Below are 22,072 nucleotides of genomic sequence, written 5' to 3'. Positions count from 1 at the left end.
AGTTTCACAACAGTGATTCCTACGATTCCCCTGGTGAGACTTTGGCTGCTTCGTCTTCATGTCTTTTAAATTTGTTTATATATAAATAAAAGTTTTATATATAAAGTCTTCGATTTTGTAGGACGAGACCCACAACATGATAATCAGAACAGCCCATGTTCTCAGACCTCAGTTTCTAACAGTAGGCCAGAATACTTTTCTTTTCTTCCTGCTGGTTGCTTCTGTTTTTTACTGATATGCAGTGAATCTGACCCAACTAATTTTGTAGAGCACAGAGAAGAGCTGTAATGGTGGGAATTTTCAGTTAGATGAATATGGATGTCCAAGGTGATATATGAGCACACAGAGTCTTCAGTGGGCCCACACTCAACATGAGCTCCCCCCGCCCCCCCCAATTTTCCTCCTCAAATGATCTCTTTCACCTCTTAGCAAATATCCAACCTAGATTTCTGGACACAGCCGTACAACTCAGTTGTAGGCAATGAAGACGACCCTCAGAGCAACAGTGTAACACCCAAAGAGTTAAAAATGTTCTGTTTATTATTTGTCCATAATTAAGGAAACATGCTGCACATGTAACCTTAGTTTTGTGCTTCCTTATTTAGTATTTAGGAAAGCATGTATTTTTAGACAGATCATAAGAAAAGTGATGATACTAAATCCTCCCCTAACCTATGGAAACTCCTCCTAAAATATTAGGCTCCTTCCTCCTGTGTGTTAATTAGTGATTTTTTCCTGGACGTTTAGGAAATAAAGGGATGTTTTAGCAGATGTTTATTACCAGTGCATTTACTACTCTGTTTTACCTCCAAGTCCTTGGTCATGGATGTTGACTGAAGCAAAGCCCCAAAGTGACTAGATATGATTTACATGTGTTAGGTGGAAGGTGGTTGAAGGAATGAGCAAGCGGACCACGGAACGCAGGGAACCGATTGTTTCCAAATGGCAATGTTTATCGGGCAACCGTCTATCAGTTGGCAAAGAGAGGCACTTGTTCAACGTTGGAGTTTTATTCTAGCCAAGAGGAAAGGAAAGACTAAAAGATCAAGGATACAAATGAAAAACAAACACGGAAAGCTGCAAAGTTAAGAACACCGAGAGGAGGAAGCCACAAGGGAACCGGATTGTATTTCAGAGTTTAAAAAAAAAAACACCAAAAACCTACAATCTGTCTTGTAAATTAATTCCACACTTAATTTTTGAAATTCCTTCCTATTTTTCCAGACTTAAGCCAATATAAGGGAGATGAAATATTATAGGGAAGTGGCAGCCAGGCATATAGTGGTAAACTAGTTCACTTTACCAATTTCCTTTCATATGTAGATTCAGCCCTGCCTTTCCCTTTGTCATTGCTTACAAAGTTCTAAGCTTCCTTCCTAAGGCATCATCTTTTATTAATCAGCTTATCCACAACAGAGTCCAAGAGACTGGAACTGGGTTCAGACAGATGTTGATAAATGTCTTAAGTTTCTTATAAACTAAATCAAGACCAGCCATGTTTTATTAATCAGTTACCCTTCATACATATACTTCATCCTCTGTATATTGTATCACACTTTCTATGCCGTCCTGTTTACACTGTGTGTCTTGATTCAACTCAAGACTGTTCGCCTCTGCTTGGAAAGACAGGCAGGCCTGTAGAGGTTTTTACCTATACTTAATGGCTAAGATAAACAATCATTCACAGATGCACGCTTGCAAAACAGCATTAGGTGTTGGCGAGGAAAATGACCATTATGTGTTTCTGAACTATGTTTACTTTATCTACCGACCAAGATAAGAATATAAAAATGGTCAACAACCAGCTAGTGGAAATATTTACGAGCTTACCTTTGAGTATCCTTATGCCTCCACTCAGAAAGCCAAGAATATATGGAATGAGCATATTGCTATTAACAGAGCTTCCCGGAGTCTAGTTTTGTCCTATACTCTCTTTTAAGGAGTTCTTACTTGGGGCTCCAAAATAGTAAATGCAAATTGCTATCAAAGGAGGTCGTCTTGGGGCGCCTGGGTGGCTCAGTCGTTAAGCGTCTGCCTTCGGCTCAGGTCATGATCCCAGGATCCTGGGATCGAGCCCCACATCGGGCTCTCTGCTCAGTGGGGAGCCTACTTCTCCCTCTCCTACTCTGCCTGCTTGTGTTCCCTCTCTCACTGTCTCTCTCTGTCAAATAAATAAATAAAATCTTAAAAAAAAAAAAAAAAGGAGGTCGTCTTCCTGACAGTAGTTATAGCGATTTTATCAGTTCAAGGCATATTACAAGGATAAGTAAATAATTAAGCAAGGAGAAGGAAATTCCTGCTATGGGATAAATTATGTACAGGAACAAATAAACTTCAAGTGTTAGCCTGGTGTTAATGACCAATTCTTCCACCCAAATCTGGGGGAAAGTTCTTAGCTAGAAGCAAATTTCCTGCCTGTCTTAATTGATACCTTTGCATTCTTGGATTGTCCCACTTTGGGTCTTGCCTATGTATTGTGCACATGTGTATCCCTCTCTGGTCCATTCTGCGTTCCATCTGGCAGCTGAATTGTTTCTGACTACACAGAAAGTCTCGTGAGCCACCATTGCTGCACGTTCGGGGTTTAAAGAGTAGGGCTCCTACCACAAATACACAGGGTCCTAGTCTGCATCGTTTTGTCATTTTTATTTTGGTGCCCAGTTCCTAGCCCCGAGTACAGACAAGGGAGGCAGGACAGGCGTCATGAGCCCGGTCACCCTCTCTGCTGCGCTGTGTGAAATGATCTTTCCTCTGCACTGTGCTGGGAGGAGTGGTCTGTAGCTCTTTCTTTGATTTTTGGATGGAATCAGAACACATTCGGGACAAAGAAGTGCCTGAAAGAGTCTGTTCCGTTACTTCGATGCCTATTTCTCTTCGGCTATTTTCCTATTCCTCCTGTTTACTTGCTACAAAAATACACATTACAAAGAAACTCTCTGCCCCAGGTCAACACTGGGTATGTCGGGCGACATATATCAGTATTTTGCTTAAGTGCATGATCAGGATTCGCAAATTTATGAGAAAGATGCCTTCAAAGTAAAAATATTGGATTCTCATAGTATAAAAATATCTCCTGAGTAAGGAAGCTGATATAAAGTGTAAGGAAGCTGATACCAGACACTAAAAAATAAGCCCTTTCTCATTTCTTTGAAAGATAATATATCAATGGGTAGTGAGCATTTATAAAATGCTATAGAGAATACATGGCATTACGCTTGCTACTCGATTTTAGATATAAGCTTGGAGGTAGGAAAAAAATAATTTCATCAACTAATTTTTTAGAATTTTAGAAAATAGGCATTTATGTGATACGTCTTTAAAATCAATGACAAAAAATTAAAAAAATAAAATCATAACCTGCTTTGTTATGCTATTAACCTGAGATAAAATATTTTTAGGAATGCTTTTAAGACTGATGACCTTTTTATAAGCATGAATTTTCTAGAATTAGGCTTAACTTACATAAATAAAATGTACGGAATTTGTTTGCCAAAGATTATCTAAACACTTATTTTCAATGGATTGAAGAAATTTGAAGATTATCCAAATGACAGACATTTTAAAAAATAATGTTACATATTACTATCTATATTATATCAGGATATAGGGCATCGCATCCGGACAATTATATCATGTTTCCTGAGGACAGGGGTTTCTTCTCCTTTCCTTCCTCTCTCCCCTCCTTCTCCTGCTCCTTCTCCATATGCTTCTTTGTGAACCCGTCTGGCTCTAGTTTGGTACTCAGAATGTCAGTTCCCTGTCTCTTCTCTGAGTAGGGTTTATAGCCGATAACTGGCAGACATAGAAGGAAGCTTGGCTTCTGTCGAGATCTCTCTCCTCATAACCGAATCATTAACATTTTGCTGCCAAGACTGTTGCGTCTTCCCAACAGCAGCACCACCGTTTTATTCTAGACCCTCACTGGGTTGTGCAATTTGTCCCTAACTCAGTCTCCACCACGCCAGCCCTCAAAATACATCCTCCACGTAGTCCCCAGAAGAGCTTCCTGAAACTCAGGTCTGACCATCTCACCTTCCTGCTTGAACCACGTGATGGTCCCCATGATCTAAGGTGAAAGGCTAAACTCTTGGCCTTGGCCTACAAAGTCCGGCACCATCCCACCATTTCCACCTCTCCACTCTCGTTTTCCATCTTCCTCCCATTTACTGCAGCAACTCAGAACTTCTCATATATGCGAGCCAGATCTCCTAATGGAACTTGGGCCCTGCTTTGCCGTTGCTGTTTCTACCCTGAGAGCCTGTGACCCTGTCTCCACCTAGCTGATCACTATTCCCTCATCCTGGACTTCCAGAACCTCCCCGCTGCAGCCCTTATCTTGGGCCAGGTTAGTCTCCCGCAGCAACCTGGGCCTTCTCCTTCTCGCCCTTCCCCACAGATACCAGCTCCAGAGATGGTGTTAGCTCCTGGCTCTGTCTTCTGGTCCCCCTGTCCCTGAGTTTCCTGTGATCACAGTGACTCTGTGTGGTTGATCTATTCAATAATTTAGCTTCAAAATTCACTGATCTCTCCCATCCATTTCAGCAACACATTACTAAGATGCTTCCTTGCATCTAATCATTATTGGGACCTCACCCCACTCTAAAATCTTAAACTTTATTGTATCAGTCTCCAAACAAAACCTTCAACTCCTTTGACCCATTCACTCCCTTACTCTCATTGCTTCTGCTCTCTTACCTCACCACCTCTACTTACTTTGGTGGCAATTTTCCTAACAATCTACCCCCTCCCTGCACTTTGCATACTCCTCCGCCAAAGAATATTTTATACTCACTGAATCCACTCCCACACCTCATTCGTTCACCAGCCTGCAATTGAAATTAGGCCTCCATTGCCTGGCTCAATGGGAAGGGCATGAGAATCTTGATCTCGGGGTCATGAGATCAAGCTCCACATAGGCTGTAGATTACTAAAAATAAATAAACAAATAAACTTTAAAATTAGGTCCCCATTGCTTCACTAAAACCAAGGAGCAAAAACCACCAATCCTTTCTTGATTAACAAATTCGATGGGCTCTTGTCAGTCCTGATATTTCCTCACCTTTCCGTGGTATTTGCTTCCACTGACCCTTTTCTTGGTTTCTTTGTCATTATTCTCCCTGGTTTTGTCTTCCCAGTCTTCTTCACACATTTGTGTTCCCAGGAGACTCTCTTCAGCCCACTCTTCTCTCCATTGACTCGTCAATCCCATGGCTTGAACTATGGTCCATACCCTGATGACTCCAAAGTGTCTACCTTTTACTCAGCTTTCTCTCCTATGCCCAGACCTGTATACCCCAGTGCCTCCTGCACTTTATTACAAGAAACTCAAGCCACACAAATCCAAAATTAAGCCTATTATCATTCCCCTAAAAAGTTATCTTCCTCCTACATTTTTGTTGTTATTGTTGTTACTAATGAACTGAATTTCCCTTCACTCAATAACTTGAGCCAAAAATGTAAGAATCTCCCCAAACTCCTCCATTTTCTCATTTCCCACATTGAGTTGGGAATCAGATTCCTTCTTTTCTACATATTAACATCTCTTACTGTCCCTCCTCCATTCCACCCCCCGCCCCATGTGTATGTACCCCACCTGCTCTTGCAACAGTCTATCCAAGCTGCTCTCTGCCCCCCAGGCCCACATTCTTCCAGCCCACTCTTCTTACTGCAGTAGGAGTGATCTTCCTAACCGAGATCTTTGTCTCGTTAGGCTCCGAGATCTCCACTCTTTACAGCTGTGGCTCCTGCATGTGGCTGCCCTTAGAGTCACCTAGGGGGATACTTTTAAAATACCATCCTTACAGATTCAGATTGAAGTGATTGGGGGTGAGGGTGGGATACTGGCATTTTTTCCAAAGTCCCAGGTGATTCTATTATAAAGTCAAAAATAAGAGCAAGTGTTCTACAGAATAAAACCGGGAGGCCTTCATTTAGACATGCAAAGCCCTACTCGCTGCTCCACGCTCATGTCTGCTCCCATCCGCTCTATGCACAGCCATATGGAATGATGCACTATCCCTCCCTCCTGCCCCTGCCGACATGGTTTCCTCTGTCCAGAAATACTTTGCATGACTTGTCTGCCTGAGAACACTTACTCATCAAGTTAAGACTCTAGTCATGTCCTGTTACGGGCTTAATTATGTCCCCCCAAATTTATATGTTGAAGCCCTAACCTGCAGTACCTCAGAATGTGACTGCATTTGGAGATAGGGCCCTTAAACAGGTAATTACGTTGGAATGAGGCATTAGGGTGGGCCCTAGTCTAATTTTACTGGAGTCCTTATAAACAGGAAATTTGGATACAAAGAGAGAGACGGCAGGGATGCACACACACAGAGGGAAGACCATGTGAGGACACAGTGAGAAAGGCGGTGATCTGCAAGCCAGGACAGAGTTCTCAGAAGACGCTTAGCCTGCTAACACCTGGATCTTGAATGGTTAGCCTCCAAAACCATGAGACATACATTTCTGTTGTTTAAACTAGTGGTACTTTGTTATGGCAGCCCTAGCAAACTAATATATCACCTAGATGGAATCTTTTCTGATACCACTTCTTCCTGCCAGGTAGAGTGGGCCCTTCCTTTGTTTCTGCCTGTATTATATACCCTTATAGATTGGCAGGTAGAGCTCTTTAGTGCTTCTATTTTGTTGCTTTTAGAGTGTCTAGACTTTAAGACTCTGGAAAAGAAGGGTCTCATCTTATTTGACTTTAGTAAGTGCTAAGCTTAATAAAATTCATAGAAGTGAAATGAATTGATGAGATGCCTCAAGGGAAGAAGTATTCTTCTACCCTCATTTCTTATTTGGTCTCTAGAAAAGTGTGAAGTTCCTTGGATGCACCAAACCTGCTCATGCGAGGGAGACCCTCCAGGTGCTGTTTCCTCTGCCAGGAATGCTTTTCTTTCCCTTCTCTAGAAGGTCAACTCCCCATTTTTCTTTAGACTCATCCCAGGAGTTCGTCCCCTGGAAATCTTGAACTGACCATCACAGATTGGATGAAGAAAGCTCCCTATGTGCTTCCATAGCAAGCTTTGTTGACACAATGAAAGCCTATTCCGTTCATTTAAATGTCTGTTCACTCACACCCAGTCCTAGACTGTGGATCATTGAGGGAACAGAATGTATCTTTTTTCTCTTGTCTTTGTGTTCTCAAAGCCCATTACAGTCTTGGCCTGGAATGGCACTCAATGAATAGTTCTTACTTGAAGAAATCATGACTTTCTCCCAGTTAAATGAGCATGGAATAAGATTAGACAGAATTAACTATTTGATGCTCCTGGAAATTAGAACCAGTCTCTTCCTTATAGTAGGTATCAGACAAGGTCGGCTACACAGCTTGCAACAAAAATGTTCAAGTCTTCCCTGGGTCATCTGAGGTTCTATTTCACACTGGGACCCAAGCTGAAAGAGCCACCTAAATTTGGGACAGGGGCAGTCATTTTGGCAGAGGCAAAAGAAAACATGGTAAACCATATGCTGACTCTTAAAACTTCTATTCAGAAGTGACAACGGCACTTCCATTCAGATTTCATTGGTACGCATCACAAGGACACACCTGAGCTCAACAAGGAGGAATTTAAAGGCCTCCCAGAAAGAGCGGTACCAAATACAGAGAAATAGTAATAAGATATACTATACAATGATTGTTCATCCTTAACATGAGCTGATTTTATATTAGGCAATAGTTTTCAAGATACTGAACATCAGGCAAGCCGGGAGAATGATGCCTTTAATGTAGGTAACAAATTAGATGAGTCCCACAATTGCCCTAGCTTTCTGGCTTGAGAAAGTTTCCAGGCTGTGATGCATGGGGAGGGAACACAGCCAGAGCCTGGCAGACTCCCTGGGTTGAGGAAATGGAATTGAGTATATGGAGAGAAAAGGGGGTTACAGTTCATGGGGCAGAGTAACGGAGAAGAGAGAGAATTCCGGACATCTTCAGAGGATTGCCCTTGACAACTGAGCAAAGTACTGATCAACAGATGCTTGTGAGGAAACTTCCTTAGGCCAGGGAAAGAACTGCCCTGAAGAATTAAAGGGAACAGTGCCTAGAGCTCATCTAGGACCAGGCATAGTGTCTGCTTCCATGTGTCAGACTGGAAAAACTAACTTATAGTACATTGGGTAGAGAAGTCAGAAAGTTCTTGCCTCAGTAGGGCAGAATAGTTAGCTCTAGAATAAATACCATTGTGGCCCCACAACAAATCTTAAAAGCAAGACCTTAGAGAATCAAGCTGTTTGCAAGTGACTTAACTACCTCCTACAGCAAAGCTCAAGAGTACTTCTAGGATTCAAAAGTACCCAGCGGCTAACAAGGTAAAATTCACAATGTCTAACGTCCAGTCTAAATTTCCAGGCATGAATGGAAACAGAAAATGACTATATTAGATAAGAGAAATCTCAAAACAATGACCTGGTTTCCACTTCAAAAAACTAAAAAAAGAAGAAGAAAATTAAATTCAAAGTAAAAAATGACACGATAAAAATCAGAAAACAAACTAGAGAAAAGTGTCGAAACCAAAAGCTGGTTCTTTAAAAAGATCATTAAAATTAATAAGCCAATCTAGGTAGATCTATCAGGGAACGAAGAGAAAGCACAAGTTATCAATACCAGGAATGGAGGAGTTGTCAATACTACAGACTTTATAGGTATTAGAAGGATTATAATGAAATGTTATGAACACCTTTGTGCCAATGTATTTGACAACTTACATGATTTGTCATAGTCTCTGAAAAACAAAAATTACCAAAGTTTACTCAAGAAGAAATAGCCTGAAAAGCCGTGCAGGTATTAAAGCAATTGACTTTATACTTAAAAACTTTTCCACAAAGAAAACTCCAAGCCCAGATCACTTTGCTACTGAATCCTGCCAAACATTTAATCAAGACTTAATATCAGTTCTAGGGGCGCCTGGGTGGCTCAGTCAGTTAAGCATCCGATTCTTGGTTTCAACTCAGGTCATGATCTCAGGGGCATAGGCTCGAGCCCTGCATCGGCTCCACACTTTGCCAGGAGTCTGCTTGGTGGGGAGTCTGCTTGAGATTTTCTCCCTCTGCCTCCAGCCCACTCATGCCCTCTCTCTCTCCCTCTAATATAAATAAAATAAATCTTTTAAAAAAGAATTAATATCAATTTTATATAAACTCTTCCACAAAATTTAGAAGGAGGAGTTACTTCCCAATTTATTCTGTGAGACTAGCATTGCCTTGATACCAAAAGCAAAGAAATTACAAAGAAAGAAAACTACAAACCAGTATTCCTCACGTACACAAATACCAACACTCTTAACAAAATTTTAGCATATTGAGTACATCAATATATAAAGAATACTTTCAGATCAAGTGCGATTTATCCCAGGAATGCAAAGTAGATTTAACATTCAAAATCAGTGTAATCCATTATATTAACAAACTAAAAAAAAAAAAAAAAAGCCACATGATCATGTCAAAGGACACAGGAAAAAACATTAAAGTCCAACATCCACTCTTACCAAGTGGACTTATATATTCAATACAGTCTCAATCAAAATTCCAGTGGGCTTTTTTTTTTAATAAAAATGACAAGCTTATTCTAAAATTTATATAGAAATGCAAAGGACATGTAATAGCCCAAACAACTTGGAAACAGAAAAAAAAGTTGGAGTACCAACACTACCTATTTCAAGATTTATTATAAAGCTATTATTATGAAGACAGTGAGACACTGGTGTAAAGACAGATGAATAAACCAATGGATCCAAACAGAGAAATTTTTAAAAGGTGCAAAGGCGGGCACCTGGGTGGCTCAGTCGGTTAAGCAACTGCCTTTGGCTCAGGTCATGATCCTGGGAGTCCCGGGATCGAGTCCCGCATCGGGCTCCCTGCTCGGCAGGGAGTCTGCTTCTCCCTCTGACCCTCCCCCCTCTCATGCTCTCTCTCTCTATCTCATTCTCTCTCTCAAATAAATAAATAAAATATTTTTTAAAAAAAAGGTGCAAAGACAATTTAGTCAATAAAAGGTAGTTTTTCAGCAGATGATACTCCAACAATTGGATATCCATGTTAAATTCATGTTAAAAAATGAGTTTCAAGCCATATCTCACACTGTGTACAGGAAACTTGTAGACCGAAATGCAATACCTAAAACTAAAAAAATTCTAGAGAAAAACATGGCAGAAAGTGCTTGTGACCTTGCATATAACACCAAAAAACACAATCCATATAAAATTAAAAAGATAAACAGAACTTCATTAAAGTTACAAAATTCTGCATTCAAAAATAGTATTAAGAGAGTGAAAAAATAAATCACAAATTGGGAGAAATATTTGTAAATCATGTATTTGATATCGGACTTCTATCTAAAGTATATAAGGAATTCTCAAAACTCAATAAAATAAACAACCAACTTAAAGTTTTGAAAAATGGAAAACATTTGAACAGATTTTTCACCATTAAAGCTATATTGAAGGCAATAAAGAACATAAAAAGATAATCAATATCATTAACCATTAGGGACATGCAAGTTGAAACCACAATGAGATACTACTACATTCTCATTAGAATTGCTAAAATTAAAAAGATTGACCATACCAAGTACAGTTGAAGATATGAAAAACTGGGACTCCTATATACTGCTGCTGGGAATATGAAATGGCACAATCATTTTAGAAAAGAGTTTGACAGCTTCATATGTATATATATATGACATTCTCTTTTTTCTTAACTGTAATCCTTTATATTTCAGACATTCCCTGGTATTTTATTATAAATAAACTTTAGAATTCAGGTTACAAACTGCCTTTTTCCTCCCCAAACTGCCAAGCAGATTTATTTATTTTTAATGAAAAGCCTATAGATCTAGATATATGAATATGTATGAATATATCTATATCTATCTAGCTATATATCTTAGAAACCAGCCATTCCACTCCAAGTATTTACCCAGGAGAAATGAAAATATTTATCCATACAAAGCCCTGTAAGTAAACGTTCATAGTAGCTTTATTTATAATAGCCAAAGACTGATGCAACTCTAATATTCGTCAACAGGTGAATGTTTAACTGGTAGATCCATGCAGTAGAATATTATTTAGTAATAAATAATTAATGAACTATTGGGACGCCTGGGTGGCTCAGTCGGTTAAGCGGCTGCCTTCGGCTCAGGTCATGATCCTGGGGTCCTGGGATCGAGCACCGCCTTGGGCTCTCTGCTCAGCAGGGAGCCTGCTTTTCCCTCTCCCACTCCCTGCTGCTCTGCCTACTTGTGCTCTCTCTCTTTGTCAAATAAATAAATAAATAAAATCTTTAAAAAAAAATTTAATGAACTATTGATAAGCATAGTAACATGGATGGATTTCAAAATAATGCTGAGTGAAAGGATCCAGACCAAAAAAGATCCAGATAGTTTGATTCCATTTATTTAAAATTCTAGAAAATGTAACTAATCTACAGTGACAGAAATCGAATCAGTGGTTGCCTAGTAGAAGGGCAGGAGGGTGGCAAGGAGGAATTGTACTGGACCAGTAGACAATTTCTGGGACTGATGGATATGTTGACTATCTTGAGTATGGTGGTGGTTTTATAAATAATATACATACGTCCAAAGTTATTAAATTGCACAGCTTACCGTATATTAATTATACCTCAGTAAAGCTTTTAGTCCACAAGAAATTAATGAATCAATTCTGGCTATCATAAATAACTATATATAACTTTAGACTATATAACTTTAGAATACTGAAATCCCCTTTAACCTTTTATCCAGCTCCTCTTTACCTATCATGGAAAAACATTGCACATACAAGTGAGGAGACATGTATGAGAATATTAAAGTGCATTGTATGAAATTGCAAAAAATTGGGAATACATTTAATTCACAAATTCTAATTTAAGCCCCCTATGATTTTGTATTAGCAGAGGAATTATTTAATGATTAATAACACTGGTCCCAGGGACGCCTGGGTGGCTCAGTCAGTTGTCTGCCTTCAGCTCGTCATGATCCCAGGGTCCTGGGATGGAGCCCTGCTTCGGACTTCCTGCTCAGTAGGGAGTCTGCTTCTCCCTCTCCCTCTGACCCTCCCTCTCTGCTTGTGCTCTGTCTCTCATTTTCTCTCTCTCTCAAAAAATAAAATCTTAAAAAAAAAAAAAAGAACACTGGTCCTGGGGGCCCCTGGGTGGCTCAGTCTGTTAAGCATCTGCTTCTGGATCTCAGCTCAGGTCTTGATCTCACAGTCGATCGTGAGTTCAAGCCCCACTTTGGGCTCCACACTGGGCGTGGAGCCTACTTTAAAAAATTTTTTTTTAAAAAGAACACTGGTCCTGAAATCAGACTGCCTGGTTCAAATCCAGGTACTAGACTATTAGTGACATTGTTGTTAGCCACTCAATCTCACCAAACCTCTGTTTCTTTATCCATAAAATGGAAGTCATAACAGCATCTGTCCTGTAGAATATTGTGAAGGGTAAATGAGATGTGGATGGAAAGAGTTCAGTAGAGCCCGATACATAGAAAGTGCCTAATAGTTACCATCTCCTTGATCTTCCCGAAAATAGAAATAGAGTCTCTTGCCGGTTACCTGGAAATCAGACTTCCAGCAGCCTCAATTTTAGGTACCATCTACCTGTGAAACTGAAAGTAATTCAAAAAGCAGTGTGAGGGGGTTTTTGAGTATCAAGGAAAAGTGTTGTTACCCAGTCCACGCCTTTTATTCACTGAAGGAATGTAGCACCTCAGGTAAAACTTTAAAGTCCATTGGCAGAAAGAGTGACTAAAATATTTAATGTAGACACAAATGATATTATAGTACAGTAAGGTAGCAGATGTTGAGCATTAGAGCATTTAGGTGAATAAATGTTCAAGAGCATCTTCTCGTGGACCCTTGTTTACAGATATGTATTAAAAACAACAACAACAAAAAACCAAAAAAACAAAAAAACTAAGGACCAGTGTGGTAAAAAACCTTCCAGATCACAGCTACTTTCTATGAGCCAGCACTGGACCTCCGGTTGTCCTGACCCTGTCATTCAGAGGTATTTCCATACACAGTTGGCATCTCATATCGTAATTCTGTATTGGAATGTTAAGAAGGCAAGGATCAGAGTAATGCAATTCAAATAATTCTCCATTAAAAAGGTTGAAATTAAGAAATAAAAGAAATCTGTGTCTGCTGCCAGGCTTGCATTATCTGGGGAATGGACTTCTCTGGAACAGTTTGTTCCCTGAAGCTAATGAATAAATGAGGCATCATTGCTCAATAGTGTATTTACAAATGAATCTATAGAAGCATAAAATTTAGAACTGTTCTCGATTAGTTATTCTTTCATGTTTATTCACTCAAGTATTAAATCTTCCACAATCATGAATTTCCTTTGGGAACAAATCTTCTGGTTTTGATAGTTCCTGCTATTGGAAAGTTTTTTGTTGATATTTGACCTATTTTTTTTCCCCTTTCCTTACTTTTATCCCATTTATCCTACTCATCCTGTTTAGATCTGGCCACATCATTTTCCCCAAGTGCTTATGCTTTTCATATATGTTATGACTCATCCAAATCAGCATTGAGTCAGGCTATCCACATGCATTAATTTAGTATTTTTATGGATCTTATTCTCTTTACTAGAATAAATCTTGTAATGAGATACAATGTACCGTATTAGTAGAGAAAGGGGCTAACTGTCCTTGTGTCTTTGTTATTACATGTAAAATGTGGAACTTAGGCTTAAAAAAAAGGGTTTTTTTCCGTTTGCACGTCTGTCAGTCAACGTTTAGCACACAAATTTCTGGGGTTTGTTGGTTTGTTTGTTTGTTTTATGAGATACCAACTGTCAATAAGCTTTTTTTTTTCAGATACTATTTAACCAAATAAATAAGTTGATGTATTTGTCGGTATTCCTTTTTTTTTTTAAAGATTTTATTTATTTATTTCACAGAGAGATAGAGAGAGCACAAGTAGGCAGAGAGGCAGGCAGAGGGAGAGGGAGAAGCAGACTCTCCACTGAGCAGGGAGCCCGATGCGGGGCTCGATCCCAGGACCCTGGGATCATGACCTGAGCCGAAGGCAGCCGCTTAACCGACTGAGCCAGCCAGGCGCCCCTATCGGTATTCCTATTTAATGTCTTTTGTTGTTCTTAATTTCCTCATTTGTTCATTGGAAATAATTCCTACTTTGTATGGTTATTGTGAGCCTAGAAAATAACACATGAGAGAGCCTAGCATAACACTCTGCGCAATGTAGGGGCTCTATCAGTAGCTTCCCCCCACTATCATTCCCATTTTTACTTCCCGCGGGTGCCTTTTTCTGTCTTAAATATTCTCTGTGCTACCTGGGCTCTGCCTTTATTCCCTCAGGCACACCGCTGACTGATACTAGGGCTTTTTCATTAGCATCACCCCTTCAAGTCATTTCCTTTTGTTTACAGGCGGTCAGCCCTTGTTTTTCAACCAAGTACAGTTTCTCTGATCCTAACAGATTTAAATTCATTTTGTCAGTCAAATCTCAGGAGACCATATCATGTCCTTTACTAAAATGCCAATATAACATCTGCTGAATCTTACAGTTCAAGCCAAAAAGAAGCTATTAATTTGTGTAGCTTGATTTGTTTTCTGTAAGCCCTGGTTATATGCAGCTAATAACTTGGTGTCTAATAGGTGTTTAATTTACCATCATATAATCCACTTGTTTTTCTAAAACATGGATGCAAGTTTATTTTAAAATAACATGACGTTTTTCTAATTATAAGTCGTGCCACCTCACGGTACAAACTTTGGGTGTATAAGATTGAGCAAAGTATAGAGAAAAGAAGAAAAAAAAATGCCTGCAGTCATCACAGAGATAAGTCTCTTGACATTTTGGTGTATTTTGTTCACCTATGTTTTATCCAAGTTGAATAAATGAAACTATGTGCATATTCCTTTTCTCATACAGCAATACAATAAATTATAATAAGTACTATTTTGTGTTTTCATTTTTCTTTAACTTTGCCCAATTAATTTTTTCCATATAAATGAACAGATATTCACCTCCTAAATGCATCGTAACTTTAAGTCACAATTCAGCACCAGTGTAAGCACATACTGTAGCTCCGTGGACTTCAAAAGAATCAGGAAATCATTAGAGATTTTAAACAAATATGATTTGGGGTTTTTTATTTTCTAAAATTTCTGCCTTTCATTAGGGCTGTCTTTGAAACACATCATTACATCCTAATGATTCTTAATTTCCCCAATGCCTCTCTCTTGTTGTAAATCACCAGATAGCAATAAAGAATAGAAAATTCAAAATTAGGTAACAGAAGGGACCATTTTGTTTTCACTGTCTCTCCACGAACTACCTTGCACTGATTTTCTTTGCTTCTAATACAAAGACCCTCTTCATCTTGGAGCATCTACCCATCCATACTTTGGTTTGGCTTTAATCTCCACCTCACTTCCTTATCCCCATGCTCCCAATGCTTTGTTAATAAATTTTTATTCTGCTGAAATGATTGTTCATCATTGTTAGAAAGTGTTCCTAATATTTTCATACTTTCAGTAAATTCCATCTGGGTTGACTGAATACAGACGCTGCTTCTTTTTTATGACTCATCAAATTGGCCTATGTATAAATCTGAGACATTCTTGAGAGGCTGTACTTTAGCTCTGGAATGATCAGCAAGCTCGTAAAGAGATGGGTAGTTCTCATCTGTGGGGAGTGCCTACATTTTGCAAGATTTAGTCCGTCTATTTGCAGGGAAAAGGCTGAGGCAGATGTCCCTGCAAACACCCCATTGTTGGGTATCTGAGGACTTCACCACTGAACCCTCCCTGTCATGCAGCCTTGCCCCTACACTCATCCGTGTCCTCATTCCTGCTGGGAGGATCTTCCCAGGCTTTGAGATTCATGAGCACAGTGACTGCATTTTTTCTTTCTGTATCTCCAGTATCTGATCCAATGCCCTGGCACCTCATTGACACTTAAATTGAAATGAACGATCAGGTATGGTAAAACTTATTCAATACCAATCTCCTTCATTCCTTACAATCATTTCAAATGACTAACCTAATCATCATTACACAAAGGTCAATAATACAGTATTGTGATTAAGCTAGTGGGCTTAGGAGGTACTCTGCCTACATTAGATCCCCAGCTCCATGATTTACTTACTTTGTGAACTTGGACAGGTGACTGAACTGCCTCCAATTTTCATTTACAAAATGGGAATGATCCTAATACCTACAGGATAGGATTGTGATTAATTGCAGATTTTTCAAGACAGTGTTTTGCCCATACTACATGCTCAATGAATATTAATACCAATTATTAGTATGGAAGGTCTCTAATGTAGCATGAGGGAGCACTCATTTATTATAATATAAATCAATATAGTCTAAATGTGCTGGAAATGAAAAAAAAAACACAAGCAAGCATCTCAAGAGTATTTCTGGGCATATGAATTTTGATCTGTGAGAAAATGTTGAAGGAGTTCTTTTCTGGATAAGAAATCACAGAGAGATCACACAAATTAAATCTTAATGCCATCAGCATCTGTTTGATTAAATTATCTTCCTGCATTCTTCTTTCATTGTATCTCAAGTCTAAGTCCAGACTCCCCAACAAGAGTGTAGGCTCCTCGGGTACCTAGGCTGGGTTGTAAACTTTTGGGGGACACACAAGTGGTGGGGTTAATCAATAAAAAGTGAATTGACTTAAATGACTCTTATAACTACTTAGATTGTTTCCATACATCAGTCTCACATTAATTTGAAAAAAATAAAAGGCAGAATGAAAGATTAACCTTATCATCAAGAAAGCCCCCGTGTTTTCTTTCATTCTCAAATGAATTCACTGGCCATCTTCCCCCACCAGAAATCACCAAGATCCCAGTATATAAAGACTTCTCTGCCCCTTTGGTTTCAGTTCCCCGTTTCTTGACCTAGAAGGTAAAGAACACAACAGCTACTGTTATATTTTTTAAACCGTCAAAAGCAGGAGGGGACTCTAGCTCTTTGAGAACAGAATGGATGGTCTACTCTACAAACACAGAAATTGGAGTTTAGGTCCCCCCAGGATGCTCTCCTGGGCTCTGTGATATCTGAACCCTGTGAGTAGCCTCCTTGAATGAATATGCTTGCCTCAATAAATAGCTGTGGAAGAAACAAACAATTTTCCTAGTTTAAGGATGCCACTGCCTTCTGAAATGTTATTGTTCCTATAAAAGTAGACGCTAAGACAGTATTTTTTAGACAAATGTTTGATTTGGTGGTTCTGGTAAGATGTGTTGTCATTAAAATCTTAGTGAACCAGAGGTTCTGTCTTTATTGAGAGTGCCAAGAGAAAAGGCAGCAGAGGAGGTGGGTTTGGATATAATAAATACAATTTTAACTGCAAGGTTTGAAGCAGATTTCTAAGGCGGCCAGGATAGCCTCTCCGCTGGAGAGTGTTAGTGGGCTCAGCCTCGGGCTAAGGGAAGAGTAGATGGTTCCAAAAGGGTTTTCCTTGGATGCAGTGGAGATTATTGGTTGTTTGAGATAATAATTTGTCCCCCATCCTCATTTTTTCCTTCAGTTTGTCTACTATGGAATAACACTATCTTTTTTTTTTATAGTTGGAATTTAGGAGGCATTGCATCTTGTGAGTTAAATAAACTCTTCTGTGGTCACTGTCCCTGCAACCTGGCCAAAAGGCAGCCTGAAGTCCTCTCTGATGTAGAACTCTCCTTTGCCAATTTGTAATTTATTTGGCCATTTTCTGCTCATCATGGATTCTCTCTGACTTGTGAATCCCTGTTCTCCTTAGCACTCATTCACTGAATGGATCCATTTTTCTCCTCAGAAATCAGATGACTATTTTTCTTTTATGAAAACTAGTCATCCAGATTGAAAGGGCCATTGGTTGTTAAGACCTGAAGGAGCTACCAAGGGAAGGAACGACCTTTGCTCCAGAGAAGCTCCTCAAGTCCCAGAGCCATACCCGGGGTGACTTACATGGAGCCCTGTCATAAGGCAGGGCTGGGGTGCAACAAGCCTTGCTAAGCAGCACCGTCCAAACTTCAGGTCCTCAGACATCACTCTGGAGATGAGGAGCCCCAGAGCCAGAAAAAGTCCGCGAGTACTAAGGCAGGACTTCATTTGTAATTCTACAAAACTTTGCCCTAGTAAGTCCAAGAAAATGGGCTGAGATTATCTCCGAACTGAATCAAACAAATTTACTCCATTGGATAATGGTGCTGAAACATCAGACTTTCCTTTTTCACTTTGTCCCTGCCTCCTCCCTCGTGCTCCCCAACATGGGCTTGTGGCTTTTCAGTTAGTACACATTTCTTTAAATCTGAACCCTGATCTTTATAAGTTCTGCCTAAATATCACATGTGTGTTTGTTCTTCACTTTGCTAGCTCTAACGTTTACCTAGTGCGCTTTGTAAAGAAGCACGATAATTTTATCCATTCACTTTTGTTTCTCAATTTTCAGAAAGTATGAACTTCCTCCCTCCCCACTCCCTCTAAGTTTGGATTATGTTAACAGGTCATTCCAGAGTAAAGCACTCAGGCAGATGTTTTCTTCAGGGGCAGACTGTGGAGGAGGAAATCTCTTTTGATTCTTTTCTTAAGTTTCTCTCTCTTACCCTCATCTGCCGCCTTCATTCTCCCTTCTATTTCTTCTTATCACTTTTTCTTCATAGCAGGTGGGAAATGAGGACTCAGTAGTCGCCCTTAAATGTAACCCATATAAAGTCTAAACAAGATAACCCAGACCCTACAGAGGAGACACCAGTGAGCTGGCTGACACGTGAAGACATTGAATTCACGACATAAACACTGGATGAGCCCCCGAGTCCGCAGAAACTGGCCCTCTTGAGCTATGGGTGGTAAGTCTTGCTTCCTGGAAGATGATCACTGTAAAATGGATAAAAACACTCCTACTCACCCCTGAGTATCAGGGAGACTCAAATTATTTTTTGACCCTAATCCTATTACTTTAATCTTTTTTTAAAAAGCTACTCGTTATTATTAAGTCAGAAAACATTCCACTGCCATTCACGTTTTACCCCACTCTCTCTTTCTGAGAGGCCATGCAGCAATAATTAAGAACATATAGGTGTCAAATGGGGCAGGGAAAGAGTCAGGAATCCATTCGGCAGAACGGACGAAACCTGCATTTGATTTACATAAGGACCCTCTTTTTAGTCTTCATTTTGATTAAATATACCAGTTTCAGAAAGCACTCCCCACGAAACTGGTTTTATAGCTCTAAAAGAAAAGTACAAGAATTAAATGTACTCTATTGAGTACTTCTTTTTCCTCCTCTTCTTTCCCTCCTCCTCCTCTTCCTCCTTCTCCTTCTCCTTATTGTTGTTATTATTATTATATAACGTTCAGTTCTTAGGAAACAGGATTTGATTATCAGGGCATTCTTCCAAAGACCCTGAGTGAACAGTAAAGATTGCAGAACATCTTGTCTTTGTCTTTCACGTAAGCCGCTCCATCGTCGCTGTTTGTTAAGACTATGCAGAAATCCTTCTCACTTTCTCGAAAAGTAACTCAATTATAGTATAAAGCTTGTAAGTATTAGAACATACTAGTACCTATTTCTTCTATTTTTGCTTCTATGTGTGAAAACTGTCTCTATAAACATTTAAGAGATTAACTTTGCCTCTCCCATTGGGCTTGAGTCCCCTGGAATTAAAGATGAGCTAATTTCTGATGGAATTGGACATAAAATTGGTAAGCCTTTTCCTTTTATCACTCACAGTTGTCTTTTTTTCTCTCTTAAATTTACGAGGTCTTTATATCTGCTCTGTTTTCTTTCCTTTTCCCTTATAGTTGCAACAGTGTTCGCTTTTTAGCAGTCCCTAAAGAACTTCTGTTGTCATCATTTAACATTTGATTGGCAATAATATTTTACAAAATGGTTTACAGCTGCCTTTTACTAGTTATTCTCATGCCTTCAATAACTCTTGGGTTTTTATTCGCAGTCCAGCACAGAGTTGTGCTATTCTTTGTAAGCACATAGACATTCCTCTTGACTCGGCCTTGTCCAGTAGGTTTAGAAATCTTTCACTGGAAATCATGCTCATTTTTAAGCTGCACAGGTTTTGAATACATTAATTGTAGGAGCCTTAAGATTTTCTTGTGGTTTTTTGTTCTTACATAGGAAATGCCATTTTAGATCAAAAGGAAACTATTTTGTCTCTTCAGACTCTCTGAAACGTACAAGAATATGGAGTAATTTGATGCACACAATATTGAACCTGGAAAATCCTCAAATAGGAGATGAGATAAAAAGTACAGTAGCCCTAAGAAATATGACTTATTGGAATGCATATTTAAAACTTCAGGCCTATTCCTGTATGGGATTTTAAAATAGTATATTTTTAAAAAGATTCTTTGTGTCTCTACAGTTAAAACAGAAATTCTGATATGCATCACCACTCAGCTGAGGAATTTATATGAATGTTGATTTATCGACGTATGTTATTTTAAGAGTACATACATGCTTCTTCCCTTCCTGTTCCCAGATAGTCCCCAGAAGAGGGAAGCTTTGAAGCTCTTTTCCTAAATATCAAAACTCTCTCATGTTGTGTAAGATTGAGTCATTGACTGCAGCTTCAGAGAATCTTAACGTGGTCTTTACGAGAAGTCACAACTAACACCCATATACCTTTCTACCATTAGCACGTGAGGAGCTCCTCTGGAGAAACTTGGAGGGAGATCGGTGCTTCGCCTTTTGGAGTATCTTTATACTCTAACATCTAAGGAGACGACATGCTTCCTCTCATAGCTTCTTTAAAGCTCATACATAAGAAAAAACTGGAGCTAAAGTCAACAGATTTTTCTTCTTGGTAATATTTTTGACTTTTGGGTTATCTTGGACTTATTTCTCACTGCTTCCCTGTACTTTGCTTAGCAGTCAGTTAAATTCATTTCTCACGGGCAGTTGGTTATTCCCAAACTCTTTCATATCATATCAAGTCACACATAAAATGATTGTATTTGTACAGCATACCAGACTAAAACTGGAGAGGATTTTGGAGAGTTCTACATGGGGCTTGGTGAAAAAAACAACTATTATATTTTCTTTACTTTATATAGATATGTTAAGAAACACAAAACACAAATGTCAGGGAGGATATTACATATTGAATTTGTACAAAACTTCTGAGGAAAGTCGTTTTAAATTTATAAGTGAGAAAATTTTCTTTAGTGTGCATAACATTTTATTATACAGTTTTATGACTTAATTGACTACACATATGTCCCAATCAAGATTTCTTTGTTGATGAACTTGTCACAGTCTGGATAAAAATCATCTGTGAGAAAACTTGGTCACATGAGTAGGAGGTAGTAAATAGTAAAAATGTATCACTTTTTCTCCATTTGACAGATTCCTTCATATCCATCGAACAGAACTCAAATAATTCAAACTCTTTGAATTAAACATAAATAGTACATTCGTGTTTAATATCTAACAACTCTTCCCTTTCATTCACTGAAAAATATATTTAAATTTCTGGTTATACCACAAAAATTTCCAAAGGATATATTTTTTTAAATCAAGTATTTCAAAATACTGGAGATTTTCCTCAACAATATACAGATGCTACTCGGTCTTAAGTTTTTTTTTTAAATATCCAAATTATTGCACTGATCACATATCACTAGCAAATTATCTTAACCTTAATTTTCTAAAGTTGAAAATTTTGCTTTGTCATTATATATTAATGTATTTTCCCATAATCTTTGCAAATTTCATTAAGTAAGCCATTTTGAAGCCAAAACCATACTTCAATAAACCTGCAAAGTGAAAAACATCCATTTTTTTTTTCAATTTTTCTTTTAGTTTATAAACTCTTGACAAAACTCTTCTTTGGACAGCCAATGTAATTAAATATGGAACAGGAGAAAGGGGCCTTCTCATGGCATTTTTTGCAAAAATCTGAAAATAGATGGGATTGTGGAAGCTTGGATTTTTTTTTTTAGATTGCCATTTTGATAATATGTGTAATTCAGATCTACAGATTGACATTTATATCTGAAAGCATCTTTTTGAATAAAACAGTATATCACTAAATCTCTACATAGTCAGAAGGAATTCTTTTTTTTTTTTTTAAAGATTTT

At 38.7% G+C, this 22,072-nt stretch overlaps 1 long non-coding RNA gene across 1 annotated transcript in view; it reads left to right on the top strand.

The window, feature by feature from the left end:
• The window catches only part of LOC145722849 (uncharacterized), a 52,858-nt gene extending 31,416 nt beyond the window's left edge, over positions 1–21,442 (top strand). Inside the window, exon 3 of the long non-coding RNA XR_014147422.1 lies at positions 20,630–21,442. This is a non-coding gene — a long non-coding RNA (uncharacterized LOC145722849). The remainder of the gene's footprint in view (positions 1–20,629) is intronic.
• The last annotated feature ends 630 nt before the right edge of the window (positions 21,443–22,072 follow it).

This window comes from Leptonychotes weddellii, chromosome 8 (assembly GCF_054177405.1).
Source record: "Leptonychotes weddellii isolate Sample4059 chromosome 8, ASM5417740v2, whole genome shotgun sequence".
Classification (NCBI taxonomy): Eukaryota; Metazoa; Chordata; class Mammalia; order Carnivora; family Phocidae; genus Leptonychotes; species Leptonychotes weddellii.
Note: the sequence above shows the minus strand (reverse complement) of the source record. Positions and strands in the feature narration are given on the sequence as shown.